Source organism: Gorilla gorilla, chromosome 1, assembly GCF_029281585.2.
Source record: "Gorilla gorilla gorilla isolate KB3781 chromosome 1, NHGRI_mGorGor1-v2.1_pri, whole genome shotgun sequence".
NCBI lineage: Eukaryota > Metazoa > Chordata > Mammalia > Primates > Hominidae > Gorilla > Gorilla gorilla.
In genome coordinates this window covers 139,304,705-139,331,307 of record NC_073224.2, presented here as the reverse complement: position 1 = coordinate 139,331,307, position 26,603 = coordinate 139,304,705, and the positions used below count along the sequence as shown (strand labels likewise).

The window sequence follows — 26,603 nt, the reverse complement described above, 5'->3', positions numbered from 1 at the left end:
TGGTTCACAGGTAGAAACAAATGGTGAAGTGAAGCAGAACCCTCAAATAAACATTTTTTTATGAGAGAAAGAAAATGTTATGAGATAAAATATAAATGTGGTATTGAATGAAATCCCCAAATGGAAAAGGGAGGAGAGGAGCAGAGAGGTTCTGAGGAGACAAGCCAAGATTGTGAGGTTGTGAGGGGCTGGGAACCAGCCACAAGTTGAGGCCACAGAAGAGAATGGAAGGGGTAGTAAGTACTCCACGACTTGGGCCAGCTTCTACATCAACCACTTGGCTTCGACTCCGTGTAAAAAAACCTAGACATCATGACTATATAACCTGAGAGAATCTCCATATCTAGGTGTGTGGATTCTAGATTTTTATTTCAAAATAATCTTGGGCACTTACTCCCTGATACTGGGCTCCTTCTCTTACCTCACCCCACCAATCCCTGGGCCCAGGCTACTACAGTTGCCTCATGTCACATACAATCTGTATTTGCCTCTGTTTAGGAGGATGCCAAAGACCATTAGGACCTAAATAAGGTTTTCTTATTAAGTAAGTAAAAAATTGGAAATAAAGAAACATTGGAGGGAAATCTGAAGTTTTTGTGTTGGGGAAGGACTGCTTCATTTCTGTGCTTCTCTGGACCCTCTCCTCTGAGATGGGGGAGGTGATCCCGAGCCTCACGTTTGTTTGGATTGTGAAGCCCCAGGGGCTTCTGTTGAACAGACTGTTCTTGATTCTAAGGAAGGACTGCTGAGAGTGCAAAGTTCAGCCTTAAAAATAACATCTCTATCTCTCAACTGGGCAAAGGGCCTCGCACTTTGGAATGAGACAAAAGGTAACCATGGGATTTTGAACTTGAGCAAAGAGAGGGGGATTGTGGGTTCTGGGAAGCTGCTTTTTTGGGGCTTTTTTTTTTAAAGGAGAAAAATTGACAGTTTATAAATTGGCCAACTTGCTAGCAGATAATCAGTTATTATTGTCACTTGTAGATAGTGTCTGGCAAAATAGAGAGCTGGTAAGAACTAATGATTGCTAGGGACTCTGGAACCAACCTGGTGTCTCTCCCTCAATTTCTTTTCATTTTTCACAGAGCCCATTTCAATTAAGGTAATTAAAAGGCTATTATAATTTGTGAAAGCCTGGGCAAATTATTTATATTTCTTAGTCAGTTTCCTTTCTGTAAATCGGGGCTAAAGGAGGCTTGATGTGAGGAATAAATAAGATCTGACTGTAAAAACCCTAACACATAGTAGGCATGCCATAAGTGCTAGTGCCTTCCTCTCTCCATCTCATTTATTGGCTGACTTCTTTATTCCTTTCTCTTGGTAAAGACTGACAGGTGGAAAGTAAGTAAGAATGATGTGAGGAAGGTCTACCTACTGATTTGTCCTGATAAAAGAGAAAGATTTATTTAATAAATGTTCACTGAGCGCTTTTCATGTGAATGTGCATGCTGGGCAGTAGGGAAATGATGAAATTGTACATTATACATTTGATGCCCTCAAGGAGTTTTTAGAGTAGTAGAGAGGCTGAGACAAGATTAGATAAGGGTTCTATAAACTGGTAAATAAGAAGCACTCTGGGAATGGGTAGGAAATGTGAAGTCATTTCTGGTTGGATTCATCGTGGTGTTGGGGACAGAATGGAAGCAGCACTAACAGTGCTTCTCAAGTGCCGACAGTGTGATGATGAGCATGCATGTATGATCTTATGCAATACTCACAGCAATTCTGTGTAGTACGCATTCTTAGATTCATTTTACAGGTTAGGAAATCGAGGCTCAGAAAAGTTAAGGAACTTACCTGAGATCAAGTAATTAGTAAATGGTAGAGCTGGGGCTCTAAACCAGTTATCTGACTTCTTAACTCTTTTTCCCTATCCCACATTGCTTCAAAGTATTAGGGACAAAAGATAATTCTAGACAAAATGACCATTGTTCATAGGTGGAGATGGAAGAGGGTTCTTTCTTTTGCAGGTGAGGGAAGAACATGAAGAAAGTCCTGAAGCAGGACAATTTATTCTCACTTTTGGCTATGTGATCTTTTCAAAGCAGTATTTCCATGAGGCAGATCCATCAAACAATTAGATGTATTGTACCATGAGGACAATTTAGGAGCAATGTAGGGCTTATATAGAAATGCCACTGATTAATTACAAAAATGGAGAGGACTTCTGCTTGGTACAGTCACCTGAAAGCCAAATCCCAATTCTGGCTCTGCCATTGACTTCCTGCAGTTCCAAGGCTCTAGGAATAGCGACTGTCCTCACGTGTCTCAGCTACCTTCCTCTTTGTAGTCATCTAGGCATCAAATGAAAGGCTTTTTTTTTTTTTTTTTTTTTTTTTAAAGAAATCTTGTTGAATTGTCTCCATATTGTTGCTCTGTTCAGACTCCAGGGACACAGAGTTTCTGGGCAATCTGGAGCTTCTCCAGGAATGCTAACCTTCTCTGAAGGGGGTTGCTCTGAAGAGGCGAAATGCTTGCCTTTCAAAAATACATCCTTAGGGAGGCTATCAGCTGCTTCATTTTTGCACAGTCAGGGAAATTTTATCCTCTGGTAAGGGATTTGAGAACAGTTGGCTGTGGTTGCCTAAAAGACTCCACAAGGACAAATGTCCAGAGAGCAGTCACCCCCATTACCCAGAGGCCAAGGTCTCTTTGTTTATACCTCTTGTAGCTTTTCCTGCATTCCTGTCCTGTCTGTCCCAAACTTATACCCTGTTCTGAGTCTAGAGAGAGTCACAGTCATTGGAAGTGACTCCTATAAGAAGCCAATATGTGGTGTAACTTCTTCCTTCATTCATTAATTTGTTAGTTTGTTCATGCATTTTAGGAGAATTTTCTATTGTTAAGAAACACTTGTTACATAACATCAATGTTTTCCTAACTATGAGTCATAAAGAGGACACTAGCTTCCTTTGTTTTGTTCCTACAAAGACACATGAAAATAGGGTTTCTAAAAAATTAAGTACTTTGACAAATGGCATTTTTTGCCCCCTTACCCCAGTCAAGTGGTTGGAACCCATTTACTGTGGAAATTTTTGACACTTAAGGTGAACCAGTTTTAATCTTAACTCTTCCCTTGAGACCCGTGAAAGATCAAAGAGGAATTTAGAGAATTTAAACAAGTGGACAACCAATGGTTCAGGTCCATGTGTGCAGCTGGAATCCACCTCTATCCGGTATCCACTAGGAATAGAGTCTCCTTCTGGCAAATTCACTCTTCTGAAGGCTGTGGATTGGTCTAGTTTGGGTTGTGGGTGGGTCTGAAGATACATGTCACCTGGGACATCTTTCTCAGTCTCTATGTCTCCATCAATCAAATGATAGCATCATACAGTGTTTATATATTAATAAAAGTTTTGTTCCTTATTATGTCATTAATCCTACCTCAAGTAGATTGGGATATATAATATCCTAGGTGTAATAAAGACTGTGAAGAGGGTTCATCAAGAACTTCATTACCAATGGTGTATCAGGTAGAAAGAGAGCATCCCCTGAAGGGGATAAGGGAGGTTTTATACTCATGTATCAAACCAAATGTAAGCCAGAATACCAGCATGAAACAGGAATGACTCAGTGCAGTGAGCAGGCCCCAGACAAATGTGTAAAATAGCTGCGGTTGCCTTTTGATATCTCCCATGCTCCTTGTTTCTGCCTTTCTCTCATTCCAACTTTAACAGTACTGTCACTAGCCCATACTCATCTCTCTCTCCCTCTCTGTCTCTCTTTTTCTTTATCGAATCTCCAATATCCAGACATGATCTGAAATGTATTCCCTCTAGGGGCTAGAAGTGACTCAATTTGATATTTCACTCATGAGACATTGAATGTAAGAAAAAAGGATGGAGGTCTAAATATGGACTTTCATACATCTGGGAGCTGAGTGGAAGTGTCTTAAGGGATCAGAGCTTTGTGGAGACACTGGAGTCAAGTGATATAGGTGATTTAATTTACCCTGTTAGACTTCTCAGCAGCATATGACATGTTGACAACTCCCCTGTTTTTGAAGGCAAATTTTTATTTTTTTTAAAATTATATTTATTTATTTATTTATTTATTTATTTATTTATTTATTTATTTATTTATTTATATGTTGCCCAGGCTGGAGTGCAGTGGCTTGATCATGGCTCACTGCAGCCTTGACCTCCCAGGCTCAAGTGATTCTCCTACCTCAGCCTCCAGAGTAGCTGGGGCTACAGGCTCACACCACCATGCCTGGCTAATTTATTTGTTTTATAGAGATGGATCTCATTATGTTGCCTGGGAGAATTATTCTTATTTTTCTGTACAGAAAAACTCAACAGTGTATGGTTAACCAAGTTTAGTAGCAAGTGTTGCAGCTTTTGCCTTTTCCTGCTTGGCAATGTAAGCCCAGATTTAGGACCCAGGACATTGCTTTCCCAGTGGTGGCAGATCTCATCATATCTGTCATTGTCATTGGTCCTGATAGCTTCCATCAGCTTCATCAAAACTCCTCTGTCTTCCCAGTTAAACTGTGTGAAGGCGACAGTGGTGCAGGTCTTCCTGTGGACTAGACGTCCCAGTCTTGCCTTCCCCTTGATAAGGCAGTAAGGGACCCATATTTTACAACACAGGGCAGGCAGAAAGGCAACCAGCTTGATGGGATCCTCATCGTGTTCAGTCACCAGCAGTTGAGACTTCTTGTTCTCTACCACGGTGGTGATAGTATTGAAATTGCTTGAAGGACAGGTGGTCTCTTAATGGGGAGAGCCCCTTTGCTGTCAGCTCTCTTCTCAGCCCAGGCCAACAGTCTCTGCTTCTTCCCTTGCTTTGTCTCTGGATTGCACTTGTGGGCCAGCTTAAGCAGTTGAGTAACTGGCAGTCCAAGGCCTGAGTGAGCTGGTTAATGGCAGGAGGAACTTTCGGCCGCTCATGAAGGATAGCCCTTTGCTGCCGCAACTGCATGTAGCGGGGCCATTTGACAAAGCAGGTGAGGTCCCTTTTGTGCGGGATATCCTGTCCAGTGCCAAAATTCTTAGGCCTTTTCTCAAACAGGGACTTCCCACCTTCTTGGCCTCCTGCTTGTTCATGACAGCAGGGGTGGGTGCCACTTTCTTCCCCTTGGCCTCCTTTCCTTTCAGCACCTTAGGCAGTTGGAGGACAGGGCAACAACTGCTTTTTTAAAGAAGCCCTCTCCTGTCTTGGATTTTCTGTCATCATCCTTTCCTGCTCCCTCCATTTCACTGTCCAAAGCATCTCATATCTCTTTGTTCTTCTCTAAACAGCTTTAAATATTGCTGTTCCTAAGGGATTATTCTCAGGCCCTCTTTATTTCTTTCTCTAAACTCTCCCCCTAGGTTGCCTTGTCTATTATCAAGGCTTTAAACACCATCTTTATGCAGATGTCTTCCAAATTTTTATATCCATCCCTCTGAGCTCCAGACTTACCTAAAAGTTTACTTGACATGTCCAAGTTAAAACAGCTAAGTCAAAACTCTTTATTTTTTTTACCCCTACAACTAATTTCTCGTCTCTACCAGTCTTCCTTAGCTTAATAAATGTCAGTGCCACCCACCTGGTTTGTTATTAAGAGTCATCTTTCATTCCTCTCTTTTCCTCACCAGCTATATCCGCTGCATCATTGATATGGTTTGGCTGTGTCCCCACCCAAATCTCACCTGGAAATGTAGCTTCCATAATTCCCACGTGTTGTGGGAGGGACCGAGTGGGGGATAATTGAATCACAGAGGTGATTTCACCCATACTGTTCTTGTGGTAGTGAATGAGTCTCATGAGATTTGATGATTTTTATAAGGGGTTTCCCCTTCCACTTGGCTCTCATTCTCTCTTGCCTGCTACCATGTAAGATGTGCCTTTGCTCCTCCTTTGCTTTCTGCCATGATTGTGAGGCCTCCCCAGCCATGTTGAACTACGAGTCCATTAAACCTCTTTTTCTTTATAAAATACCTAGTCTCAGGTATTTTTTCTTAGCAGTATGAAAATGGACTAATACAATCATCAAGTCCTAAATTCTACTACCAAAGTACATCTGAAATCCAGCAGCTTTTCTCTGTCTCCATTGCCACCATCCTAATTTATGCCACTGTTGTTTCTCCCCTAGACCTCTGCAATAGCCGCCTTCCTTATTACACCAAGTAAGATTATATAAAAAGCAAAAGTGTAGTGGTTAGAGTGAATACTCTGGAGAGATACAACCTAGGTTTGAATCCTGCCTCTGCCTATTACTAAATATGTGAATTTAAGCAAGTTACTTAAGTTTTCTGTGCTGCAATTGCTTCAGCTACAAAATGTTGAGAATAATAGCACCTGCCTTAATATTAAGTGTATTTTTTCCATTTGATTAAATTAGTTTTTTAAATGAGAAGAGTTGTGCCTAACATAGAAAACTCTTATTAATATGTAAATAAAATCATGTTATTCAGTGCTTAAAACCCTTTAGTGGCTTCTCATGTACTTGATATAAAATTCAAGCTTCAAATCAGAGCCTCTAGGTCCCATGTGACCTGGCCCTGCCTCCACCCTGACCTCAACTCTGTTCACTCTCCCTCTCTCATTGTACTCCAGACACACAGGGCTTCTCTCAGCTTCCCAGACATGCTAAGCTCTTTGCTGTCTCAAAGGCTTCTCTCTTTCTATTCCATCTGCCTAGAACCTCCTCCAATTCCTGATTCCTTTGCCTATTTCAGATTCAGCCTAAATAACACATCTTGTTAGCAACTTTCTCTGGCCATGTTATTTAAGGTAGGTTGCCTTCTTTTGTACTAGAGCTATTTTGTTTTGTTCATATCACTTACTATGTTATTTAGTAATTTCATTTGTTGTTGTTTTCTGCCATCCTCACCAAAATGCAAGTTCTGTGAATCCAGTGGCGTGAATATTGTGCTCATTGTTGGATCACTGGTACCTAACACAGTGCATTGCACATAAGTGCTCATAAATATTTACTGAATGAATGAAATGAACAATTGCTAGGCAAGTCTTGACTTTCAGAAGAAACTCAAGTATAAGCCAGAATTTAAGCTCTGCAGGATGTACCAAATAATACACCAACAAGTACTGGCCACCTGAGTTGCTTTGGTATTCAGTAAAACAAGCAATATGGTGGTAGTTGTCAGCTTAGTAGAGGAGAAAATTCTGAATATGGAGACAGAAGTCCTGGGCTCTTTGTCCAGGATCTGATACTAACCATCTTGTGACCTTGAACAGGCTCAACACATCTCAGAAACTCACTCTCTCACTGGAGAATGAAAGTGGTTGAAATAAGCAACCCCTAAGGTTCCCTCCAGCATAACATTTGTTCTGGATGCAACATTTCTCCATAGAGAAGATAAAATCAGCACATAATTTGGTTCTCACGTTGGAGATAAATGAATTTTAGGAGAATTAAGAAATCATCCACAGATGCTAGGATAGATTCTCCTTAGAGTATTTTAAATACGTGAGAATTTATCCATTCGATAATTATTTATTGATCCCTGTGTGCTCTCTGGAGTCATGCCCACTGTTACCTTGCCTAAATACAGCTCCTCTACTTTTTCTTTGTTTGCACAGCTCACAATTTAAGCAATATTTCACTACACACACACACACACACACACAAAGACAGATACACACACGTGTATGCAGTCATACAAACACACATTTTCTTTAAGCTTTTCTTGCCTTGTTTCCTAGAAAATCCTCTCTTCTATCAATTTATTAAGAAAAAATATCCCCAGTCCTGTTAGATAAGGATTATTGGGTTATAATTTTACCAAGAAAGGGAAGGCACATTTTCCACAACTTCTGTCCCACCCATCTCCAAAGCCCTTGAGTGTGCCCAGGGCCCTGCTAACAACTTCTATAAAAGTCTCTATCCACTTCTTCCTCTCTCATGCATTCAAACACTTTTTCACATTTTAAAAACAATTTTAAAATATGTTTGACTTGGCTTGTAATTCACATTATTATTATGATATTAAGATTAATATTCAAATGATATAATTTTTATATATTTTGTAATGTGATTATACAGTGTTTTAGTTACATTTGGGGATAATGAGCTCTCTTAGGTTTGGTAAGCCTCCATGCACCGTTTCTTATTGTCCAAATTCTACCCGTTCTTCCAGAACCAACTCACGTGCTGCCTCCACCATAAACCTTGCTTTATTTCTTTGTCAGGAAGTAACCTACCCTTCCTTTGAACTCCTGTAGCACTTTATTCATTCATTTGTTTATCTATCCATTTACTCATTCACTCATTCACTGTTCATTACTATGTCATTACATAGTAGGTGGTAAATATCTACTATGTGTAAATAAAAATCTCTTCTCTCGTGGAGTTTATAATTTAATGGAGGAGACAGACAAAAATGTGTACATATTATGTTAGATAGTGATATGTTAGATGGTGATATGTTTCATGAAAACATAAGGCAGGATTATTATTTTCATGAAAAATAAGGCAGGATAAGGTTATAGATAGTTTTGACATAAGGGGGTAGCCTCAAGGAGAAATGTTCTTTAATCAGAGACCTGTCAGGAGCGAGGGAGTAGGCTGGAAGACGGGTACAGGGGAAGAAAATTTTAAGTGGAAGGCCAGTATTTTAGTCTATTGGGGCTACTATAACAAAATACTTTAGACTGGGTAACTTAAAAACAACAGAAATTTCTCACAGTTCTAGATGCTGGGAAGTCCAAGAAAACATCGGCAGATTCAATGTCCAGTGAGGGCCTCCTTTCTCGTTCATAGGTGACTCCTTTTCTCTGTGCCCTCACATGGTAGAAAGGATGAGGTAGTTCTCTGAGGCCTCTTTCTTTTTTTTTTTCTTTTTTTTTATTATACTTTAAGTTTTAGGGTACATGTGCACATTGTGCAGGTTAGTTACATACATATACATGTGCCATGCTGGTGCGCTGCACCCACTAACTCTTCATCTAGCATTAGGTATATCTCCCAGTGCTATCCCTCCCCCCTCCCCCCACCCCACAACAGTCCCCAGAGTGTGATATTCCCCTTCCTGTGTCCATGTGATCTCATTGTTCAATTCCCACCTATGAGTGAGAATATGTGGTGTTTGGTTTTTTGTTCTTGCGATAGTTTACTGAGAATGATGATTTCCAATTTCATCCATGTCCCTACAAAGGACATGAACTCATCATTTTTTATGGCTGCATAGTATTCCATGGTGTATATGTGCCACATTTTCTTAATTCAGTCTATCATTGTTGGACATTTGGGTTGGTTCCAAGTCTTTGCTATTGTGAATAATGTCTGAGGCCTCTTTCATAAAGGCACTAATCCCATGCATGGGGACTCAACCCTCATGACTTAACCACTTCATAAAGGCCCCACCTCTTTTTTAATTTTTTTAAAAAATTTTTATTATACTTTAAGTTCTGGGGTACATGTGCAGAATGTGCAGTTTTATTACATAGGTATACACGTGCCATGGTGGTTTGCTGCACCCATCGACCCGTCACCTACATTAGGTATTTCTCCTAATGCTATCCCTTCTCTAGACCCCCACCCCATGACAGGATCTGGTGTGTGATGTTCCCCTCCCTGTGTCCATGTGTTCTCATTGTTCAACTCCTACTTATGAGTGAGAACATGCAGTGTTTGGTTTTCTGTTCTTGTGTTAGCTTGCTGAGAATGATGGTTTCCAGCCTCATCCATGTTCCTGCAAAGGACATAACTCACCTATTTTTATGAAGGCCTCACCTCTTAATACTATTGCATTGGGGATTCAGTTTGACCATATGAATTTTGGGGGAATATAAACACACAGACCATAGCATCCCACCTGTAGGCCCCTAAAATTTTATCATTTTCCCATAAAAAGTACATTCATTCCATCCCAATAGGCCCCCAAATCTTAACTCATTCCAGCATCAATAGTTCAAGTCCAAAGTTTCATCCAAATATCATTTAAATCAGATATGGGTGAGACTCAAAGGTGTGATTCATCCTAAGGCAAATCTCCTCCAGCTATGAGTTTATGAAATCAAACAAGTTAGGTGCTTTCAAAATATAACGGTATGACAGGCCTAGGACAGACATTCCCATTGCAAAAGGAAAAAACAGGAAAGAAAATGGATAATAGGTCCTGTCCAAGTCTAAAACTGAAGAGGGCAAATGTTACATCTTAAGGCTTCAAAATAATCTTCTTTGACTGGAATTCCCATCTTCCAGACACACTGGCTGGGGTTGGGTCCTTAAATCTCCAGTAGCACCCATAGCTTTGCTGGGTACAGCCCATGCTGCAGTTGTCATGGGTAGAAGTCTGGTGCCTTTGGTTCTCTTAGGCTGGAGTTGCATGCTGGTGGCTTTAACAGTCTATGGTGTTGGAGGTTGTCCTGCCCTCATTAGGCATTGCCCTAATAGGGGCTATCAGTAATGACCCACTCCTGTGGCAGGCCATTCTGTGCCTGGGCCCTGCTGCTCTCTGGGACATCCTTCCAAACCTAGGGAGGCAGCCATATCCCCACAGCTTGTGTACTTTGCACACTGCACTTTGTGCTAGATTCCTCCTCTCTGGGCAGGGAAATTCAGCAGCCCAAGTCAGGGGCTTATAGATAAAACTCCCATCTCCCCGGGACAGAGCACTTGGGGGAAGGAGCAGCTGTGGGCCCAGCTTTAGCAGACTTAAACATTCCTGCTTTTTGGCTCTGAAGAGAGCAGCAGATATCCCAGCACAGTGCTTGAGCTCTGCTAAAGGACAGACTGCCTCCTCAAGTGGATCCCTGACCCCCATGCCTACTGACTGGGAGACACCCCCCAGCAGGGGTTGACAGACACCTCATACAGAAGAGCTACGGGTGGCATCTGGAAGGGGCCCCTCTGGGACAAAGCTTCCAGAGGAAGGAACAGGTGTCAATCTTTGCTGTTTTGCAGCCTCTGCTGCTGATACCCAGGCAAACAGGGTCTGGAGTGGACCTCCAGCAAACTCCAGCAGACCTGCAGCAGAGGGGCCTGACTGTTAGAAGGAAAACTAACAAATAGAAAGGAATAGCATCAACATCAACAAAAAGGACATCACTCAAAAACCCCATCTGAAGGTCACCAACGTCAAAGACCAAAGGTAGATAAATCCATGAAGTTGACAAAAAATCAGCACAAAAAGGCTGAAAATTCCAAAAGCCAGAATGTCTCTTCTCCTTCAAAGGATCACAACCCCTCGCCAACAAGTGAACAAAACTGGACGGAGAATTAGTTTGACAAATTGACAGAAATAGGCTTCAGAAGGTGGGTAATAACAAACCCCACTGAGCTAAAGGAGTATGTTCTAACCCAATGTAAGGAAGCTGAGAACCTTGAAAAAAGGTTAGAGGAATTGCTAACTAGAATAACCAGTTTAGAGAAGAACATAAATGACCTGTGGAGCTGAAAAACACAGCACAAGAACTTCATGAAGCATAAACAAGTATTAATAGCCAAACCGACCAAGCAGAAGAAAGGATATCAGAGATTGAAGATTGACTTAATGAAATAAAGTTTCATTTTATGAAACTTTATAAACTTTATTCATTTTCTCTAATGAAATGAATGAAAAAAGAATGAAAAGGAATGAACAAAGCCTCCAAGAAATATAGGACTATGTGAAAAGAACAAACGTACGTTTGATTGATGTACGACCAGCACTAGGACTGGGCTGGGTCAGATCTGAAGCCAGCACAGCAAAGGCCCTTCCCTTCAGGGTGGTGAGTTCTCCCAGGCCCCAGGTGTGTCCAGAGATACTATCTGGTGGCCAGGGATTAGAATTAAAAAAAATAGCATTTTACCTGATATTCTATTTTACTGTGGCTAAGTTGACATTCAAACCACAATACGATGTCCTTTCTGCTTTTGCCTTTCCTTTCCACAGGCAGAGTAGCCTGTCCCTTTGGCCACCATCACCACTGGTCCCTGGAAGGTTCTGTCGGACCAGTGCTGATGTTTGTTTAAAGTCCATTGTCTCTTCTGTCAGCTTGTAGCAAATGGTGCCAGGCCTGGGACTCACCCTTCTGGCCCAAGGCAGGTCTAGAAATGCTGACCAAGAGCCTAGGTCTCAACTTGGGGGCCCCAAGTGCCTGCTTGTTTGCTCTACCTTACTGTGGCTGAGATGGTACTCTATTTTTGGTTCTTGTGATAGTGCTTTTCTGTGTGCAGATAGTTGTTAAAATTTGGTGTTCCAGTGGGGGATGAATGGTGTAGGCTTCTATTCCATCATCTTTCTTTGCCCCCCTGATTTTCTTTTTTATTTCTTCTTTGACCCCAGTGGTGTTCAAGATGTGTGTTCGTTTGATTTCCACATATTTGTGAAATTTTCAGGTTTTCTTTCCACTATTAGTACCTAGTTTCACTCTATTAATAAAGATACTTGGTATTATTTCAGTCTTCTTAACAATTTTAAGATCTAATTTGTGACCTAACATGTGATCTATGCTGGAGAAAGTTCCATGTGACTTGAGAAGAGTGTGTATTCTGCTGCTGTTAGGTGGTATGAACTATATATATCTGTTAGGTACATTTAGCCTATAGTGTTGTTCAAATCTTTTGTTTCCTTATTGATCTTCTATCTAGATGTTTTATCCATTACTGAAAGTGGGATTTTTGAAGTATCCTATTATTTTATTGCTATCTATTTCTCCTTTCAGCTCAGTCAATGTTAGCTTTATATATTTAGGTTCTCTGAAGTTGGGTACATATACATTTATAATTGTTATATATTCCTGGCAGATTGACCCTTTTATCATTATGTAATGTCCTTTTTTCTCTCCTGACAGTTTTTGGCTTAATGTCTAATTTTTTTTTCTGCTATGACAATGCTTGCTCTCTTTGGTTACCATTTATAAGAAATATCTTTTTTCTTCCTTTCACTTTCAGCCTATGTAGGTCCTTAAATCTAAAGTGAGTTTCTTGTAGACCGCATATAGTTGTGTTTTGATTTTTAATCCACTCAGCCACTGTATGCCTCCCTCAACTCACTAGACTGTGCCAGTCCTGTCATAAATCCAAGACTAGAAAGACAAAAACTAGGCCTCTTGGAAGCCCCCTCAGAAAGTTAGGGGTACAGGATATGTATTAACTCATTCCTTCCCTTGGAAGAAGCTGGGAGCTAGGGGGAATCTTCCTGATTATGTGTTGTTGTGCTAGGAGCAGGGATCTGGTGACAGGGTGTCTTGACTCTCCCTACTAGCTTCCATGAGTCTGGTTTCATGTTTGCCCAGGTTGCAAGAGACTTTCAATTAGTTTCTTAATTTCTCATGAAAGGAATTTGTGAATTGTTGCCAAATTAGTTGCTAGTGGGAGGGGAAATATTCAGGGCTTCCTACTCTGCCATCTTGCTAAAGTTACCTCCTATCGTTTTTTAAAATAGGTTAAGAAAAATATTTTGAAATAATCAATAACATGAGATTATATATATAATCTGCTTAATAGAATGACTAGCACATAATATGTGCTGAATTCTATCTACTAATACTACTGGTAATGATAGTAATTGAAATATTCAATAACATGAGATAATATATATTACATTCTTAATCAAATGACTGGTATATAATATGTGCTGAGTGCTATCTAATAATACTACTGGTAATGATAGTAATAATGATAATAATGATATTAACTTGCCCAATGTCACAAAAGCAGTGATGCTAAAATTTAATCCAGGAATCCTGATAATTTTGAAAATCAGTTTGTCAAAGTGATTCTGTATTTACATTATACAAAAATGTTCTTACACAGGAAGCTTGATAAGGAAAAACAAGTCAATCACGCATAATTCTACCATTTCAATATAATAGGTATCATCGTTCAATGTGATTTTAGATTTATAAAGTTTGCTTTAAAAAGTATTGCTGGTCAGATGTGGTGGCTCACACCTGTAATCCCAGCACTTTGGGAGGCCAAGGAGGGTGGATCACCTGACCTCAGGAGTTCAAGACCAGCCTGACCAACATGGCGAAACCCCGTCTCTAATAAAAATACAAAAAATTAGCCGGGTGTGGTGGCTGGGACCTGTAATCCCAGCTACTCAGAGGCTGAGGCAGGAGAATTGCTTGAACCTGGGAGGCGGAGATTGCAGTGAGCCAAAACTGTGCCATTGCACTCCAGCCTGGGGGACAGTGTGAGATTCCATCTCAAAAAAAAAAAAAAAAAAAAAGTGTTGCTGATGCTTTAATTTGTCCTCTACATTCTAGGAACCTTCTGTTTTTGTTTTTGCTTTTGTTTTTTCAGGGCAGAAAATAAACAAGCAAATTGTTTTTTCTTGCTCTTCTTTTTCCATAGCCTTAAAATATCTAGACTGTACATCCAATTATTGTTAATTAAAATTATGATAGATCAGCAATGATTCAGGTAAAAGAAAAGTTTATTACTATAAAGAGAAAAATTGGAAAATGTTGATAGTTGTGGCTACAGAAATACCTAATAATTTATTTAATTGAAACATAATATTAATTTATCTGATGGAGTTAAATACAGTGTTATGATGAGCAATCTATCCCTTCTCATCTGTTCTCTGACTAAAGTTATATTATCACAAAGGATATTGAAGAGGTGTTCATCATTTTCTTCTCTTTTACACACACTATCAGTGTGAGAATTCACATATACCCCTTATTCTGTTCCCCCTGCCCACTCCACCCCCAGTAATCTCTTAGCAGTGATTAAAAAATAGCTTTATTCATTTATATCAACTTGTTTTTTTAATAAATAATAGAAATCCAATTAGAAATTCAATTAAAATTTGACTTTGCTAACCTCTCTATGAGATGGATTTCTGACCTCAGTAGTATTAGAGTCTTCAGCTCATCAAAGACAGTAAGTATGCTCATGATACTTTTCAGAGGGAAGAAAGAACTTAAGCACTATGTAACTACTACCTTAGTCCTGGCTTCCATTCGTCAACATTGTTTCTTGTACTTCTGCAATGGTTACCTATCTAATTATCTTGTCTCCATTTTCTGTATCCCAAATTTACCCCCTATATAACCATAAGAATTATATTCTTTTAATAACAGACATTTGATCATATTGTCCTTCAATCTTTTCCCTTAATATCTTTCAGTGCCTCTGCAATACCTTTAGGATGAGTCTAAACTTTTTGTTATGGTGTATACAGGGTCTTTCATGATCCAGATTCTTCTTATCTCCCCAACCTTATGCCTTTTTATTTCACATTAAACATTCAGCCATATCTACAACGGAAGTTCCTAACATATGTTATTATTTTTTGTGCCTTTTTGCTTTTGCATCTGCCTTTTCCTTCCCTTAGAACACACTTACCCTTCTTTTCCAGGGCAACTTTTCATCCTTTATAAATCAGCTTTTGCATCATCTAATGGTCATGTTTCATGACAGACACTGTATGCTATGTGTCCACCGAGCGCCACTTCCTCTTTCCCCTGGAATTACAATTAGACTGCTTTCCTAGGCTCCCTCAAAGTTAGATATGGCCTAGTGACTCAGTTCTGGTGAATGTGAGTGAAAGTGATTTATATCACTTCCAGATCTGACTCTGAAAACATTCCATAGAATACTCTATGTCCTCTCCAGTTCCTCATCTTCAGGGCAGATGTAATGGATCCTGGAGGACTTTAAGATCCTAGTGAGTGGTAAAGACACTAGACTGAAAAGCCTGGTAACCCCTTGGGCCCTCTGACTATGCACATGCACACTGGACTACAGCATGAGCAAGGAGTAAACTTACATTGTGTTTAGTCTCCTTACATAGTGTTTAGAGTTTGTTGTAGCAGTTAGCCCGCAATGACTAATACACTTCCTTTGGTGTCCCTTTTCCTCCAAAGTCCCTACCACTCTGACAAAGTTATATGTGAATAAAGCACCCTTATTCTCAGGTCCAGATCTAGGACTGGTTTATTTATCTAAATGAAAAAGTGAAAGTTTTCTTCCTCCTAAAATTCACATTCTGGTGGTCAAGACAGCTAATAAATAATAAAACCATAAAATGTAACTTTAATCAATGATAAGTGCTGTCAAGTGAGATAAGGCTGGATAAGGGGATGGAGGGTGGAGGGTGAGGGGTATTTTTTTAATAACATATCAGACAAGGCTCTTCTGATGATGTTACGTTGAACAGGCTCTGAATGTGAAGTGAGAGATAAGCTATATGTAGTTTGAGAACTAGGCAGGGAATAGAAAGAGTTAAGAAACAGATGCAGAAAATAGTGTCGCTGTTTTATATTAGGACTATTAATAGCATGAAGAAGAGCAAGAACACTGATATGGCAGGAGCGCAGTGAATGAGAAGGAAAGAGGCAAGAGGGAGATCAGGGAAGTAGTCTCAGGTTACAGAAAAACTTGAAGGGCCTAGGGTTTTACTCTTTCGGAAGTTGGGGGAGGGGCACTGGAAGATAGTGAGCAGTTGAGTGACTTTTTTTTTTTTGTAAATTGCCTTGTCTCAGGTATGTCTTTTTTATTTTTTATTTTTTTTTTATACTTTAAGTTCTAGGGTACATGTGCACAATGTGCAGGTTTGCTACATGTGTATACATGTGCCATGTTGGTGTGCTGCACCCGTTAACTCATCATTTACATTAGGTATATCTCCTAAAGCTATCCCTCCCCCCTCCCCGCACCCAACAACAGGCCCCTGTGTGTGATGTTCCCCACCCTGTGTCCAAGTGTTCTTATTGTTTGATTCCCACCTATGAGTGAGAACATGCGGTGTTTGGTTTTCTGTCCTTGCAATAGTTTGCTCAGAATGATGGTTTCCAGCTTCATCCATGTCCCTACAAAGGACATGAACTCATCTTTTTTTATGGCTGCATAGTATTCCATGGTGTATATGTGCCACATTTTCTTAATCCAGTCTATCATTTGTGGACATTTGGGTTGGTTCTAAGTCTTTGCTATTGTGAATAGTGCCCCAATAAACATACATGTGCATGTGTCTTTATAGCAGCATGATTTATAATCCTTTGGGTATATACCCAGTAATGGGATGGCTGGGTCAAATGGTATTTCTAGTTCCAGATCCTTGAGGAATCACCACACTGTCTTCCACAATGGTTGAACTAGTTTATAGTCCCACCAACAGTGTAAAAGTGTTCCTGTTTCTCCACATCCTCTCCGGCACCTGTTGTTTCCTGACTTTTTAATGATCACCATTCTAACTGGTGTGAGATGGTATCTCATTGTGGTTTTGATTTGCATTTCTCTGATGGCCAGTGATGATGAGCATTTTTTCATGCGTCTGTTGGCTGAATAAATGTCTTCTTTTGAGAAATGTCTGTTCATATCCTTTGCCCACTTTTTGATGCGGTTGTCTGATTTTTTCTTGTAAATTTGTTTAAGTTCTGGATATTAGCCCTTTGTCAGATGGATAGATTGTAAACATTTTCTCCCATTCTGTAGGTTGCCTGTTCACTCTGATGGTAGTTTCTTTTGCTGTGCAGAAGCTCTTTAGTTTAATTAGATCCCATTTGTCTATTTTGGCTTTTGTTGCCATTGCTTTTGGTGTTTTAGTCATGAAGTCCTTGCCCATGCCTATGTCCTGAATGGTATTGCCTAGGTTTTCTTCTAGGGGTTTTATGGTTTTAGGTCTAACATTTAAGTCTTTAATCCATCTTGAATTAATTTTTCTATAAGGTGTAAGGAAGGGATCCAATTTCAGCTTTCTACATATGGCTAGTCAGTTTTCCCAGCACCATTTATTAAATTGGGAATCTTTTCCCCATTTCTTGTTTTTGTCAGGTTTGTCAAAAATCAGATGGTTGTAGATGTGTGATATTATTCTGAGTCCTCTGTTCTGTTCCATTGGTCTATATATCTGTTTTGGTACCAGTATCATGCTGTTTTGGTTACTGTAGCCTTGTAGTATAGTTTGAAGTCAGGTAGTGTGATCCCTCCAGCTTTGTTCTTTTGGCGTAGGATTGTCTTGGCAATGCAGGCTCTTTTTTGGTTCCATATGAAATTTAAAGTAGTTTTTTCCAGTTCTGGGAAGAAAGTCATTGGTAGCTTGATGGGGATGGCATTGAATCTGTAAATTACCTTGGGCAGTATGGCCATTTTCACAATATTGATTCTTCCTACCCATGAGCATGGAATGTTCTTCCATTTGTTTGTGTCCTCTTTTATTTCATTGAGCAGTGGTTTGTAGTTCTCCTTGAAGAGGTCCTTCACATCCCTTGTAAGTTGGATTCCTAGGTATTTTATTCTCTTTGTAGCAATTGTGAATGGGAGTTCACTCATGATTTGGCTCTCTGTTTGTCTGTTATTGGTGTGTAGGAACGCTTGTGATTTTTGCACATTGATTTTGTATCCTGAGACTTTGCTGAAATTGCTTACCAGCTTAAGGAGATTTTGGGCTAAGACGATGGGGTTTTCTAAATACACAATCATGTCAACTGCAAACAGGGACAATTTGACTTCCTCTTTTCCTAATTGAATACCCTTTATTTCCTTCTCCTGCCTGATTGCCCTGGTCAGAACTTCCACCACTATGTTGAATAGGAGTGGTGAGAGAGGGCATCCCTGTCTTGTGCCAGTTTTCAAAAGGAAAGTTTCCAGTTTTTGAACATTCGGTATGATATTGGCTGTGGGTTTGTCATAAATAGCTCTTATTATTTTGAGATACATCCCATCAATACCTAGTTTATTGAGAGTTTTTAGCGTGAAGGCTGTTGAATTTTGTTGAAGGCCTTTTCTGCATCTATTGAGATAATCATGTGGTTTTTGTCTTTGGTTCTGTTTATATGATGGATTATGTTTATTGATTTGCATATGTTGAACCAGCCTTGCATCCCAGGGATGAAGCTGACTCGATCATGGTGGATAAGCTTTTTGATGTGCTGCTGGATTTGGTTTGCCAGTATTTTATTGAGGATTTTTGCATCGATGTTCATCAGTGATATTGGTCTAAAATTCTCTTTTTATTGTGTCTCTGCCAGGCTTTGGTATCAGGATGATGCTGGCCTCATAAAATGAGTTAGGGAGGATTCCCTCTTTTTCTATTGATTGGAACAGTTTCAGAAGGAATGGTACCAGCTCCTCTTTGTACCTCTGGTAGAATTTGGCTGTGAATCCGTCTGGTCCTGGACTTTTTTTGGTTGGTAGGCTATTAAATATTGCCTCAATTTCAGAGCCTGTTATTGGTCTATTCAGGGATTCAACTTCTTCCTGGTTTAGTCTTGGGAGGATGTATGTGTCGAGGAATTTATCCATTTCTTCTAGATTTTCTAGATTATTTGTGTGTAGGTGTTTATAGTATTCTGTGATGGTAGTTTGTATTTCTGTGGAATCGGTGGTGATAGCTCCTTTATCATTTTTCATTGCAACTATTTGATTCTTCTCTCTTTTCTTCTTTATTAATCTTGCTATTGGTCTATCAGTTTTGTTGACCTTTTCAAAAAACCATCTCATGGTTTCATTGATTTTTTTGAAGCATTTTTCATGTCTCTATCTCCTTCAGTTCTGCTCTGATCTGAGTTATTTCTTGCCTTCTGCTAGGTTTTGAATGTATTTGCTCTTGCTTCTCTAGTTCTTTTAATTGTCATGTTAGGGTGTCAATTTTAGCTCTTTCCTGCTTTCTCTTGTGGGCATTTAGTGCTATAAATTTCCCTCTACTCACTGCTTTAAATGTGTCCCAGAGATTCTGGTATGTTGTGTCTTTGTTCTCATTGGTTTCAAAGAACATCTTTATTTTTGCCTTCATTTTGTTATGTACCCAGTAGTCATTCAGGAGCAGGTTGTTCAGTTTCCATGTAGCTGAGTGGTTCTGAGTGAGTTTCTTAATCCTGAATTCTAATTTGACTGCACTGTGGTCTGAGAGACAGTTTGTTATAATTTCTGTTCTTTTACATTTGCTGAGGAGTGCTTTACTTCCAACTATGTGGTCAATTTTGGAGTAAGTGTGATGTGGTGCTGAGAAGAATGTATATTCTGTTGATTTGAGGGGAGAGTTCTGTAGATGTCTATTAGGTCCGCTTGGTGCAGAGCTGAATTCAATTCCTGGATATCCTTGTTAACTTTCTGTCTCGTGGATCTGTCTAATGTTGACAGTGGGGTGTTAAAGTCTCCCATTATTATTGTGTGGGAGTCTAAGTCTCTTTGTAGGCCTCTAAGGACTTGCTTTATGAATCTGGGTGCTCCTGTATTGTGTGCATATATATTTAGGATAGTTAGCTCTTCTTGTTGAATTGATCTCTTTACCATTATGCAATGGCCTTCTTTGTCTCTTTTGATCTTTGTTGGTTTAAAGTCTGTTTTATCAGAGACTAGCATTGCAACCCCTGCCTTTTTCTGTTTTCGATTTGCTTGGTAGATCTTCCTCCATCCCTTTATTTTGAGCCTATGTGTGTCTCTGAACGTGAGATGGGTTTCCTGAATACAGCACACTGATGGGTCTTGACTCTTTAACCAATTTGCCAGTCTGTGTCTTTTAATTGGAGCATTTAGCCCATTTACATTTAAGGTTAATATTGTTATGTGTGAATTTTATCCTGTCATTATGATGTTAGCTGGTTATTTTGCTCTTTAGTTGATGCAGTTTCCTCCTAGCATCGATGGTGTTTACAATTTGGCATGTTTTTGCGGTGGCTGGTACCAGTCCTTCCTTTCCATGTTCAGTGCTTCCTTTAGGAGCTCTTGTAAGGCAGGCCTGGTGGTGACAAAATCTCTCAGCCTTTGCTGGTCTGTAAAGGATTTTATTTCTCTTTCACTTATGAAGCTTAGTTTGGCTGGATATGAAATTCTGGGTTGAAAATTCTTTTCTTTAAGAATGTTGAATATTGGCCCCCACTCTCTTCTGGCTTGTAGAGTTTCTGCTGAGAGATCCGCTGTTAGTCTGTTGGGCTTCCCTTTGTGGGTAACCCAACCTTTTTCTCTGGCTGCCCTTAATATTTTTTCCTTCATTTCAACTTTGGCAAATCTGACAATTATGTGTCTTGGAGTTGCTCTTCTTGAGGAGTATCTTTGTGGTGTTCTCTGTATTTCCTGAATTTGAACGTTGGCCTGCCTCGCTAGGCTGGGGAAGTTCTCCTGGATAATATCCTGAAGAGTGTTTTCCAGCTTGGTTCCATTCTCCTCGTCACGTTCAGGTACACCAATTGAATGTAGATTTGGCCTTTTTATATAGTCCCATATTTCTTGGAGGCTTTGTTCATTTCTTTTCACTCTTTTTTCTCTAAACTTCTCTTCTCACTTCATTTCATTCATTTGATCTTCAATCACTGATACCCTTTCTTCCAGTTGATCGAATTGGCTCCTGAAGCTTGTGCATGCGTCACGTAGTTCTCGTGCCATGATTTTCAGCTCCATCAGGTCATTTAAGGTCTTCTCTACACTGTTTATTCTAGTTAGCCATTCGTCTACTCTTTTTCCAAGGTTTTTAGCTTCTTTGCAATGGGTTTGAACATCCTCCTTTAGCTCAGAGAAGCTTGTTATTACCGACCATATGAAGCCTTCTTCTCTCAACTCGTCAAAGTCATTCTCCATCCAGCTTTGTTCCATTGCTGGCAATGAGGTGTGTTCCTTTGAAGAAGAAGAGGCACTCTGATTTTTAGAATTTTCAGCTTTTCTGCTATGTTTTCTCCCCATCTTTGTGGTTTTTATCTACCTTTGGTCTTTGATGATGGTGACGTACATAGAGATGGGGTTTTGTTGTGGATGTCCTTTCTGTTTGTTAGTGTTCCTTCTAACAGTCAGGACCCTCAGCTGCAGGTCTGTTGGAGTTTGCTGGAGGTCCACTGCAGACCCTGTTTGCCTGGGTATCACCAGCGGAGTCTGCAGAACAGCAAATATTGCAGAACAACAAATATTGCAGAACAGCAAATGTTGCTGCCTGATCCTTCCTCTGGAAGCTTTGTTTCAGAGGGGCACCTGGCTGTATGAGGTGTCAGTCAGCCCCTACTGGGAGGTGTCTCCCAGTTAGGCTACTCTGGTGTCAGGGACCCACTTGAGTAGGCAGTTTGTCCGTTCTCAGATCTCAAACTTCATGCTGGGAGAACCACTACTGTCTTCAAAGCTGTCAGACAGGGACATTTAAGTCTGCAGAAGTTTCTGCTGCCTTTTATTCAGCTATGCCCTGCCCCCAGAGGTGGAGTCTACAGAGGCAGGCAGGCCTCCTTGAGCTGTGGTGGGCTCCACCCAGTTCGAACTTCCCAGCTGCTTTGTTTACCTACTCAAGCCTCAGCAATGGTGGACCCCCCTCCCCCAGCCTTGCTGCCTCCTTGCAGTTCGATCTCAGACTGCTGTGCTAGCAGTGAGCGAGGCTCCGTGGGCGTAGAACCCACTGAGCCATGCGCAGGATATAATCTCCTGGTGTGCCATTTGCTAAGACCATTGGAAAAGTGCAGTATTAGGGTGAGAGTGTCCCAATTTTCCAGGTACTGTCTGTGATGGCTTCCCTTGGCTAGGAAAGGGAATTCCCCAACCCCTTGTGCTTCCCAGGTGAGGTGATGCCCCACCCTGCTCCATGGGCTGCAGCCACTGTCCAACAAGCCCCAGTGAGATGAACCTGGTACCTCAGTAGGAAATGCAGAAATCACCTGTCTTCTGCGTCACTCACGCTAGGAGCTGTAGACTGCAGCTGTTCCTATTCAGCCATCTTTGACATTTTGAAATAATTGCTCTGGCTAACGAGTAGAGAATAGTCTGGGTCGTGGATTTATGTAGGCATACTCTCACCTGTCTGCAATGCCTTTGGCCCCCCAAAGGCTTTATCTCCACTTCCTCCTGATCTAGGAAGTCAAAGCTATGTGCTTCAGCACATTTATCTGTTGGTCTCATGTCTGACCTCAGGTGATTTCCCTAATTTTCATCTCTCAATTGTGTTGCCAGAAACTGTGGTTGCTTCTGTTTTTCAGTGAAGTAAGAAGTAAGCCTTTGGTGAGATAAGAATGGGAGTGTTGATGGGAAGAAAGAGGAGACCGGTTGGCTTTGAGAGTGGGAGAGTAAATTCACTAGGGAAATGTAGGTTTTAAAATTTTTGCTTTTTTATGAAGTAAAAAGGGATCAGGCAGGGATCAGCCATTGTGTCCAAGATGAGCAAGAGAAAGATTAAAATATATAGTATTTTCCCAAGAAATGTCAACTAATTGGAGAAACAATGAGTACCACATGAAATAATTACATGGCTATATTTCATTCATTCAACCACTATTAATTCAACAATAATTTATTAATGCTTATTCCAAAGCAGAAGACTAAAACACAGGTCCTACTCTAAGTTTAACAGAGAAAAAAATAAAAACAAGTTCTTTAAAATGCAAATCAAAACTACAATGACATATCATTTCACCCCAGTTAAAATGGCATATATCTGAAAGACAAGCAATTACAAATGCTGGTGAGGATATGGTGAAAAGGAAACCCTCATACACTGTTGGTGGGAATGTAAATTTATGCAACCACTATGGAGAACAGTTTGGACGTTCCTCAAAACACGAAAAATAGAGCTGCCATATGATCTAGCAAGTCCATGGCTACGTATATACCCAAAAGAAAGGAAATCAGTGTATTGAAGAGATATCTGCATTCCCATATTTGTTCAGTTCTGTTCACAACAGCAAAGATTTGGAAGCAACCTAAGCGTCCATCAACAAATGAATTGATAAAGAAAATGTGGTACATATGCACAATGGAGTACTATTCAGCCATAAAAAAGGATGAGACCCAGTCATTTGCAACAACATGGATGGAACTGGAGGTCATTATGTTGAGTGATATAAGCCAGGAACAGAAAGACAAAGTTTGCATATTCTTACTTATTTATGAGATCTAAAAATTAAAACAATTTAACCTATGAACATAGAGAATAGAGGAATCGGTATCAGAGTCTGGAAAGGGTAGTGAGGGAGGGGCTGGGGAGGTGGAGATGGTTAATGGGTACAAAAAATAGGATGAATGAATAAGACCTAGAATTTGATAGCACAAAAAGGTGAGAATAGTCAATAATAATTTAATTCTACATTTTAAAATAACTAAAATAATATATAACTGGATTGCAACACAAAGGATAAATGCTTGAGGGGATAGATTGCCCATTTTACATGATGTGATTATTAGACATTGCATGCCTGCATCAAAACATCTAATGTACCCCATTAATATATTAATATGTACCTACTATGTACCTACAAAAGTTAAAATAAAATTTTATTTAAAAATTAAAGATAAAAATGAGTTCTCTAATAGAGGTGTGTACGCAACACTATGAGAGCACCAAACAGGCAACTACCCAGTTTGTTTGATGGAGGGACTATGTGTGATCAAGAACAGCTGTAGATAGGTGAGCTGAGTCTTGAAGGATAAATAGGAGAGTCTAGATACATGGGTGGAATAGGCAGAGTAGTAAAAGACTCAGTAGAGAATTGAAAATACAATGTAATTCAAAGATGAGATTATCACTGGGGTTTGATGTAGTCAGGGAAGGCTGCATAAAGGAATTGGGACTTGAAAAGACTTGAAAGAGAACAAATGGGTGTAGATTTTAGGCTGGGAAAAGTGTATATAACAGAGGCAGGAATATTCATGGCATATGCTGGGGATGATTAGGGGAAATACATGATATGAGCAGTCTTAATCATAAGCACTGTATATGTACAAGTTGCCTTCTTCTGCGGAGTTGTAGGTGTGATGGGGTAGAGAGAGGCTAGATGGAGTGATCGGACTAGATTGTAGAGGATTGTGCCTCACTCCAGGGTATATATCTGACGTTTAATTGTCTTCGGATGAATATGAAAGAAGATATTTTCCCCTTTGTCTATTTCTGCCTCAGATAGCCCTAGCACATTATTGTCTCTACTCTGGTTCCTTCAATTATGGAGAACATCTGGTGATGGACTACCATCCCGCAGGAGGGAAGCTAGGTGGCACTGCATTACTGCCCAGCAACTGCTCCTTCAGGAACCTTTGGTTTTAAATCAATGTTAATGAATATAAAACCATGCAGCGAGAAAAATGGCCTGGAAACCTTCTAGAGAAAGGAATTTTGTTTCTTTTGTAAATTTTAATGTAATGAACTATTGTTATTTGGCCCAAAATTAGCTAGCTGATCTGCCTGAATTCTGCTATCAAGGACATAACTCTTATCAGCAGATGAAGATCACATTGTATTTTGCTATTTGGGAAATTCTTTATTATATTCTGTAAGGAAAGTGTTGAAGTTATTAAAGATATGTCACTATCTCTTTCTAAGCTTCCATAAGGGGAAAACTGTCCTTTTTGTTTTTCAGCTAGAATTCAAAAGACAGAAATAAAGCTGCCTTTTCCCCCAAGCCACTTAGTGATAGAATTAGGAATCCCACCGAGGGCTAATGATAGCTAAATAGGTGTTTGCCTGGATAAGCTGCTGCTGTTTTGATTTTCTTGAAGTTTTTTTTTTTTTTTTCCTGAGGAAAGTAGCATGAGGAACTCAGGTAATTTAATAGTACCCTATACCTGTTGTAAAAATAAGGTGCTTGCCTCCAGAGGAGAGTGAGCCCGGGGGAAAGTGTCTAGACACTCTCCACTGATAGAACATGTTGGTCTAGACATAAATTTGCCTCTTAAGAAGTCAAATACAATGGAGAAGATAAAGCAGACTTATCTAACAGTAAACCTATTTTAGAGAGGCATTTGGTAGACTAAAATCTTCCCCTCATTTTTCTCCTGACTTCTAGTTATTACGGTGTGAAACTATATTACCTAAATTAATAAAGTTGTACAAAGCATCTAACCACAATTTTACTTAAAACATCAATTTCAAATAATAATAATAATAAGGGGCTAGATGGGCCACTGACCATGGATGAGAGCTTATTTGGGGTCAGTAAGAGTCAGCTGAGGAGAGATGTAAACTCTGCAGGATTGTACAAAGTACAGAGAGTGGGAATGTGACTCTATGCTAATCTTTGAAGTGCAGCAGAGAGTAGAGAAGCTTGAGAGATCAGCTGCAACCCCAGTCCATAAAGCAGGATAAGGCTGTAATAGATCAACAGAGTCAAGAACCCAATTGTAATAAATGGAAGTAGAAGCAGGGGCGGGACCAGAAAGGAGAGCCTGCAGGGGACTGGCTTAATGGTACCAGATTGACTACAGGAAACCATTTTGTTTTCTTGGGTCCTTCCTAGTTGCATGCTGACATATTTTTTACACAGCTGAAATGATCACTCATGTTTAATGAGCCTTAATTCTCTTCTCCGTGAAGGTGAAAGAATGATTGGAATCAACATGTTTTTGGACTTGGCCTGAATCACATTCTTACTACCCTCATGCATAGTTGCACAGTTTTATATTTCCAGCATTGTGTTGAAACACATACCCTTGGGTCCTAGTACTATAAATAAGGTGGAACTGTCTTGTCCAAAAGTAACAGTAAAAGGGGCCATTCAAAACTCAATAAGATGTCAGGACACACTGAAAAATTAGTTAGTGAAATAAGCATTGTAGACAAATATTCTGCAAAATAACCAGGTTTTTAAGAACCTGATTTTGATTAACTGAAAAGTCAGGGGAAAAAAAGACGTAGAATGTTTCCTACTGTGACTTTGTTTGCATGTTCTGATTATCTTAGTTTGGAATCAAACAATTGTGGTTTTAAAAAGTCCTGAATATTTCTCCATAGAACATGTAGACCAATTTGAAAAACAATAATCCAAGCAAACAAAAAACAAACTCAGTTCTTTGTAAAAAGTCTGATTTTCTGTTTAGTAAA

The 26,603-nt window shown here is 39.9% G+C and overlaps 1 pseudogene; it reads right to left on the bottom strand.

Annotated features, from left to right (window-relative positions):
* Positions 1-4,308: 4,308 nt before the first annotated feature.
* LOC134758842 (large ribosomal subunit protein eL8-like) lies at positions 4,309-22,696 on the bottom strand (annotated as a pseudogene).
* Between the last annotated feature and the right edge of the window lie 3,907 nt (positions 22,697-26,603).